Raw genomic sequence first — 8006 nt, 5'->3', positions numbered from 1 at the left:
GAGAGAGAGATTGATAACTTGCCTAAACTGTCAATGGAAGAGAAAGTATAAAAGCTTCATAGCAGACTCTAGTCTTAACTTGCCTCTTTGTCCTTTTAAAAAATTACAGTGACATAATAAGAGTCATTGTGCTGTCTTTGCTTTTCAAGCTTTTGGAGTCACTATTTGTGCTCATGACTACAGCAATGAAAACGAGTCTTTTTTTCCCCAAGACACAAGTAGCCTCAGTTCAAGCCACTCCAGACTTCCTTGCCAGTGACCTTAACACTGACCTTGACTTACTTATTCTAGGAAGAACTCTTTCTGTTTAGTCCTTTTAGCTCATTTTTATGTGAATTTCTGTTCATAGTGAGCTGAGATCACCCAATTAATTAAGAAAAACTTCATGATTAATTAAATTACTAGTGCGCTGACTTTTCATTGTTTGAGTATCTCTTTTCCTTACAGTAGCCTCTTTGAAATCCTGTACACACAGCCTATGGAAGCAGTTTACCCAGGCAGTGACAGAGCCAGACAGCTGGCTTACCTGGGCATGCTTAGTCTCTTCTCTTTTGAAATCCGGAATCCACAGCTCAGTGGTGAAGCCCTGAGAGAAGGAGAGGATCCAAGCTTCATGCTTTGATTCCCAGTCCTCTGTATCTGATTTCAGAAGCCAGAACTCAATCCCAATCAGTCTTCTCCACAAACCATGTCAGAGCTGGAAGTGTTTTTCAGTCGGGCACCAGCCACATGGCTTTCTGTGGATCATCAACATGTCTTCGGAGAGGTTTCGCGTGACTGGCCCATGCGTGCCTCCATGTCTTTGGTTCCCCATAAAATGTTACCATAGCTGGCCGTTCTCTCTGTGTGCTCTTACATCCTGCTTCAAAGAACTTGATCTGGTGGATTCCTTTCTGGATTAGGGAAGCCCCTTGAGGACAGAATGTTTGTGTGGCTCTCCCTGTGCCTTGTGTACAAAAAGCATTCAGTTTTGTCAGTAATGGCGATTATCATTGGTGGAGACTCTCACTTTGAAGGATGAGGCCCACTCGTGTCATTTACTGGTGATGAGGCCCAAGTGTAGTTGACAGACACTGCGACCAACCATTGTCAGAATTTTGACAGTATGTGCCATGGGATATAAAGATTAATAAAACAGCCCTGCTCTCAAACATTTTTTAAAAAAATTTTTATGTTTATTTATTTTTGACAGAAAGAGAGACAGAGCACAAGAGGGGGAGGGGCAGAGAGAGAAGGAGACACAGAATCTGAAGCAGGCTCTAGGCTCCAAGCTGTCAGCACAGAGCCTGATGAGGGGCTTGAACTCATGAACGGTGAGATCATGACCTGAGCCAAAGCCGGACACTTAACCGACTGAGCCACCCAGGTGCCCCTCAAACTTTTTGATTTAATGGGGAGAAAGTCTATGCAAATCCTGGGACTGAATGGTGTGGGACAAGGAGAGGGACCAGTATGCCGAACATGCTATTGCAGTTGAGTGTGCAAGGGGCCAGCCTTCAGCTCCAAATTGGAATGTCTTGTGCATGTGTCTATGTGTGTTGGGTACAGAAGAGTATATTTTACCACCCTGCCACCACAGCTGGGTCAGTGGAAATGGCCAAATCCATGTTGTCAAACTAAACCTCACATAAATCACATCTTCAATATGAATACAATATTATTTCCTTGTAGGCTCTGAATCTTAACACTCCTTTCCCCTACCGGTCATTCAACAGAATGCTCGATTCCTTTTTACCAACTAGGACTAGTGTGAATTTGGACAAAGAGACAGAATTTGTCTATAGCTTCTAGGTTATTCAATTCTCGGGAGAAAATTGTTGGTCAGAAGGTTTAGCAGTTTAGTATATGACCTTAAGGAGATACGAACATCTGGAGGCCAACCTGAGTGCTCCCATTTTTGAGAAAGAAAAGAACTAATAAATTAATAACCATTTACCTAGCACTCAAATGTGTGGGTTATAAATAGGCACCCAAGCAGTGGGGTGCATGAGTGTTTCATGGTCATGAGAATTTGAACACAATCCTGGTAAAGTCCTTTATTGCAGTTTTGATCGTTGCAGCCTGATGAAGAAGAAATCAGCTTATTTTGACATGGAATACAAATGCATGCAGAAGATGTCTTTGGTGGTAATCTCGTTAGAGCTTTGGCTAAAGTAGAAGATGTAACTTTTGTTAAAAACCTGGATGCCATGGCACCTGGCTGGCTCAGTTGGTGAAGCATGCACCTATTGATCTTGGGGTCGTGAGTTCGAGCCCCACATTAGGTGTAGAGATTACTTTAAAAATTGATTAATTTTTATCAACTATTAAAAATCTGGACGCCAGGGGCCCTGGTGGCTCAGTCGGTTAAGCGCCAATTTCAGCTCAGGTCGTGATCTCGCATTTCGTGAGTTCAAGCCCAGAGTTCAAGCTCTGTGCTGACAGCTCAAAGACTGGAGCCTGCTTCAGATTCTGTGTCTCCCTCTCTCTCTCTGCCCCTCCCCTGCTCGTGCTCTCTCTTTTTCTCTCTCTCTCTTTCAAAAATAAACATTAGAAAAACATTTTTTTAATCTAGATGCCAATAAAAATTTGGGAGTGAGTCATAATCTTCCTTGTTCCCCTTTGCCCCCTATATCCCCCATCCCTGCTTCAGCCTTCTGAATTAGCCCCTCTGATTTCTTTATGGTGGCTCTACCTAGCCTGTCACATAGGACAAAGGTCTCTGAGCCATCAACTTGATTTCTGTAGACTCTGTACCATGAGCCTGAGGATCACAAGGGGCCCCCTTTTTTATGAGCTCCTGTGCAGGATGCTGCCAGGGCAGAATTCCTTCCTCTGCCCTCCCCTCCAGTAGACAAGGTTTAATCTGATTGTGCCCAGCAGGCAAATAGGCGCCTTTGGAAATTAGTCTCCTTATTGAGACCAAGTCTGAAAAGGGCATGCTTATAACGGAAAGAATGCAAAGCTAGAAGATATGTTCAAATCTTTGATAAGGGGGCCGGAAGGTAGAGGGGAAATGAAGACGGATGAACAGCTAGCATTTTCTCTGCTTTCCCTTATTTATATTCCTCTTGAAATTACAAATGTGATGTGTCTTTGTGACCCCAAACTTGGGGAGAATAAGAATCTACAGTGAGATGGTATTCAATTTCCCTGGGAAGAGAAATTGTCCTTTTTGGGGATGGGTGGGGGCACAATTTCCAACATAAAGATGATTCCATTGCATAGTGTAAGTTAAAGTCCTGTGTTCAGTTGTGTGTTTGCCCACATCCCCTCTGCCCCTGTGTAAAAAGGACACCCGGAGAGCCAGTGCCTAGTAATCACCCCACAGGAAACACGACACAACTCAAAATGCAAATATTCCAGAAATTCACGTACCCGTGCCTTCAGCAAAGAGGTGCAGTGGGGAAAGAGCCTAGGTTTAATTTCAGATATCAGCAACATTTCGAGAAAAATTAAAAGTAAAATTATTTGCTCTTTTCTGTAGCCTCGTCCTGAGAAATCACCACCATTTTATAGCTCAATATACAGTTTAACACAGAAAAGTTGATCATGTGCACAAAAAACACCAGGTAAAAGAAACTTAGAAATGTGAGGGGAATGTCTTTCATTTATTGTAAACTACAAATGGCTGGATGTTTAATATCACCTCTCTGAGTTAGATTAAATATAAGAACCTCCTTCTTCAGGAGGGGGCCAGGAGTTAGGAGTGAAGATGAACAGAGAAGTCCAGGGTTTAACCCCAACACAGCCCTGTTCAGGTTTGGCCTGGTCAGGCCCACAAAGAGATGCAAATATGAGCTAATTGTGATGCTGCATGTTTTGGTGGGGATCTTCCTTGCTGCCAAGGCCTGTCAAAACGTGAATAATGAATGGTATTGCCACCAAAAGGCTTACTGTCGTTCTCAAAAAAGGGTCCATTTGAATTCTTTCTAGGTATCTGGCTTAAGTAATACTAAGATGCTAATTGTTATGGGCTGGTTTTATTATTTCCTATCATACCCAAAGTATTTACCATCTTATTGGAAATAGAAGCTTAGCGCCGAAGTATTGTGCATAATTGGTCCCTAAACTAAGTACAAACTCAATTTGCAAGGGAAATAAAAAGGGCTTTACAAAATTGCTAAGTCACCAACATGTCCTTTTGCCCACCTTTATATGCCATACATCTTGTACAAGATTGCACATATTATTTCCCCAGGGAAGTACACACACACACACACACACACACACACACACACACACACACACCATCACCACCACCACCACATACCAATATCGTTGATTCATTGAGTTTCTGTTTGCTGACTGCCTGTAACTGTGAGTGTTATGGTTTCAAATTACTCTTTGTTCTTCTAACTTCTTCAAAGGATAAACAATTTAAAACAGTTAAAACCAGTAGCAAAAGAAATTGGCATCTGACATCCTCGTTAACTTAATTCCTCTCACTGAGACTCACATACTTGTTTTTTGATGGTGGTAAGTGGAAAGAAGTAATACACTTTCATGTTGTATTTTAAAGGTATTTTTCTCCTGAAAATTTGAATGTTATAACAGCCAGTACCTACATTTTCAAACAGTACTGAGCGGTTTTCTAAGCACTGTATCAACTGTAAGCTAAGAAAAGGCCTAGCTGAGGGTTTTCTGGATGAGGGAGAGCCTCAGTAATGTGTACACTATTTCTCTTACCTTAGTCTCCGCTTCCATCCTGGTCTCCAAAACGCACACACACGCACACACATACACCTTAAAAAGCAAATGAACAGTGTGCTCTAAGGAAACATAGACAGCAGGAGAAAAAGGTCATCAGCTGCCTAATTACCTCATTCTTACATGTTGGTAGGGATTGTCTGTAATCTCTCTTATCCTCAAACAAATCAGGCATTGTTGTTGACCAAGTACCTGTGTTTACTTCTGGCAAGAGAAATGCCTGTTGATGTTACCATGGATATCAACATCACATGTGAAAGCATTTTCTATTTAAAACTTTTCAGAAATCACTTGTTAGCACCCACAAAAAAAGTTTTCTCCCTCTTCATAATCAGAGCCCAGTCATTATTTACTACACTTAAAAGCAATTTACTGTCTACATTTCTTAGCCTGCAACAAGAAAACATCATCTTCTCAGTTCAAAGTTGTCTAGAAAACTATAGCAACCCAGTGTCTGCATTTTGCCAATAAGGTATGCGATGCAAATTCACATCATGGTGACGGCAACAATTCTGTTGAATTTATTTATTTTACACTTTTCAACCTTTGAATGGAACAAGGCCTAGTGATTTCTCTTAGACATGGCTCTTACTAGAAGGGTTGGTGAGTCTTTGCATTTGTCTGCAAGTCTGTTTAAATCTAGAGTTGGTAGAGTTAGTTTCTTTTGCAGTGTCCAATTTTAAGAGCCTATAATCTAAATACTGAACAACTGATCTCATCAGCTATATTTTAAGAACAAAGATTAAGTAAATCTCAGTCTGCATCAGAGAAAGAGATTTTAAAAAATCAGTTTGATGCCTCAATCCTATGCCAGAGGGGACTTATTTCGTTGTGTCCATTGTGGTTCCTTAGAGGGCCCAGTAAGTCAGCTCATGCATTAGACTTAACTCCTTAAGCAAACACGCCTGCTTTAGAACTGAAAGTTTTGTTTTGTTTTGTTTTGTTTTTAAAAGGATGGATTCTGACATTTGATTCATTTTGGTTTCAAGGTTTTGTTTAGTGGCTCCTAATGACAGATTCAAATACAAAATGCTTGATGTAGGAGAAACCAAAAGCTTCTCAGGGCTGAAGAAGTGAAGCCAGAAGAGAAAAAATGAACTGGGCAAAGGAAAAGGAGCCATCTGCCATCTGGAAAGGAAAGTCTGGGGAGAGGGAAAAGCAAACCGCAGACAGAGAAGTTCTTCTGCAGGGTCGGAGCTGGCACCTGTGAGGCTCGTGGCCCGGGCCACACTAAGCTAGAACACGCTCCAGAGAGGTCAGCTTGCTTGGAAGAGTGCGTGCCGGCCACACTCCCTGCTGCTCAGATGTCCCTGCGGTCAAACAGCAGCTTCCTCCAAGCCACAAATTCCAGGGCCTGGGCTGACTTGGAACACACTTGGCTTCAGGAGTCTTTCCAGCCTTCCTCCCAGAGAGGGCTGCTGGCGTTTCTGGGGTACAGAAGACAAACAGCAGACCCTAACTCCCAAGCACAAACTTAGGTGAGATGAAGGCTTGGTTAACAATCTGCATATAAACAGATGAAGAACAAACTGCCCATCAGATTTGCAGCCTTTGATTCAAATCCGTGGGGACACTGACTGTATTTCAGACTTGGGCTCTGTGCTACTCAACTACTTTTTGGCCACCTCATTTGCACACCATATAAAAAGAGCCAAAAATTGGGTGCTGGGTGGCTCAGTCACTTGAGATTCTGACTCTTGATATTGGCTCAGGTTGTGATCTCCCCGTCCTGGGATTGAGCCCTGCGTTGGGCTCTGGGCTCCACACTGACAGCACTGAGCCTGCTTGGGATTCTCTCCCCTCTATCTGTCCCTCGCCAACTGGCTCGAGCGAGCGCTCTCTCTCTTTCTCTGCCCCTTCTCCACTCACTTGCGACGCATTCTCTCTCTCTCTCAAAATAAATAAACTTTAAAAAACGTAAATAAGAGCCAAAAATTAAGGCTGACACATTCAGGACCAGCACACAATGCTGTTTGGGCACAATAGAACACTTCAGACTGCAGGAGGGGGAGGTAGGAAGCAGCCAGCATCAGACTGAAGATCTCCGCTTTCTTCGTGTACTGATGCCAAGGAGTGGACTCTGGAGTCCAATTTAACTTCTGTAAGCTAGAAAATGCAGAATGGAGAGTTTCTAGAATTGTTGTGAGAATCAAGTGTGATGCCTGACACATGGCCAACAGCAAGTATCAGCTCCTCCTTCCTCTAACTGGGGTTAATGGATGTGCATACAAAGTACAGATGTAAGAGACATGACTTGTGGAAAGAGCAAGTTTGGCAAATACTTAGATCTAAGGAATTTGGAAGAGAAAAAGAACCAGAGGAAAGCTGGGATTGTGAGTTTTATTTTACTTTATTTTTTAAAGTTTATTTATTTTGAGGAGGGAGGGGGAGAGAGAGAGAGAGACAGAAAGAGAGAATCCCAAGAAGGCTCCTGGCTGCCAGCACAGAGCCCAACTTGGGGCTCAAATTCATGAACTGTGAGATCATGACCTGAGCCAAAGTCAGATTCTTAACCCAATGAGCCACCCAGGTGCCCCTATTTTATTTTTTCTTAATGTTTATTTATTTTGAGAGGGAGGGGAGGGAGACAGAGAGAAGAGAGAGAGAATCCCAACCTGACACAGGGCTCAATCTTAGGAACTATCAGATCACAACCTGAGCTGAAATCAAAAATCAGATGCTCAACTGACTGAACCACCCAGGCACCCCTTGATTGTAAATTTTAAAAATCAGGTCTTAAGAGGTGCAGGCAGGAAGAGTCCTAGTTTTAAGAGAAAGAAGAATTGACCCTTGGACACTTAATTTGGACCTGAGATATTACAGAGACAATTTAAGATTTAAGAGTCTGTGACACGGAGGTGAAATCAGAAGTGGATTTGCCTTGGAGCTCAAGTTTTGCTGCCCCTTACTTTCCCGGACACTACCAAGGACACATACCTAGTGTTGTGTCTGTAGGTTGTTATCATTTCTCTTTAAAAAGCTCCCTCAAGAGTTAAACGAACTTCAGGCCCCATAAAATCTGGACCTTCCAGGTTCAAGTCAGAAGGTAGCACCCGTGGGGGAATGAGAGATAAAGAGTTGGAAGAATCTAGTTACTGTCCTCAAAGGACAAAAAGGGTCAGCAGAGGAGGCCAGAGAGGCAAAGGGAAGGCCGGTAGGTCAGGATGCTGCAGGGAGATCAAAAAGACACGAGGTTAAGGATGGGTCACTGGATTTGACCCTTCAAAAAAGTGGCTGATTTTAAAGTGCATACTTAGTACAGTGTGGGTAAAGCCCAGGTTGGGAGGTTGGGGGGGTGGGGGGGGGGTGCTTGAAGA

This window comes from Panthera pardus, unplaced genomic scaffold (genome assembly GCF_024362965.1).
Source record: "Panthera pardus isolate Hobbes unplaced genomic scaffold, ASM2436296v1 HiC_scaffold_13, whole genome shotgun sequence".
Classification (NCBI taxonomy): domain Eukaryota; kingdom Metazoa; phylum Chordata; class Mammalia; order Carnivora; family Felidae; genus Panthera; species Panthera pardus.
Note: the sequence above shows the minus strand (reverse complement) of the source record.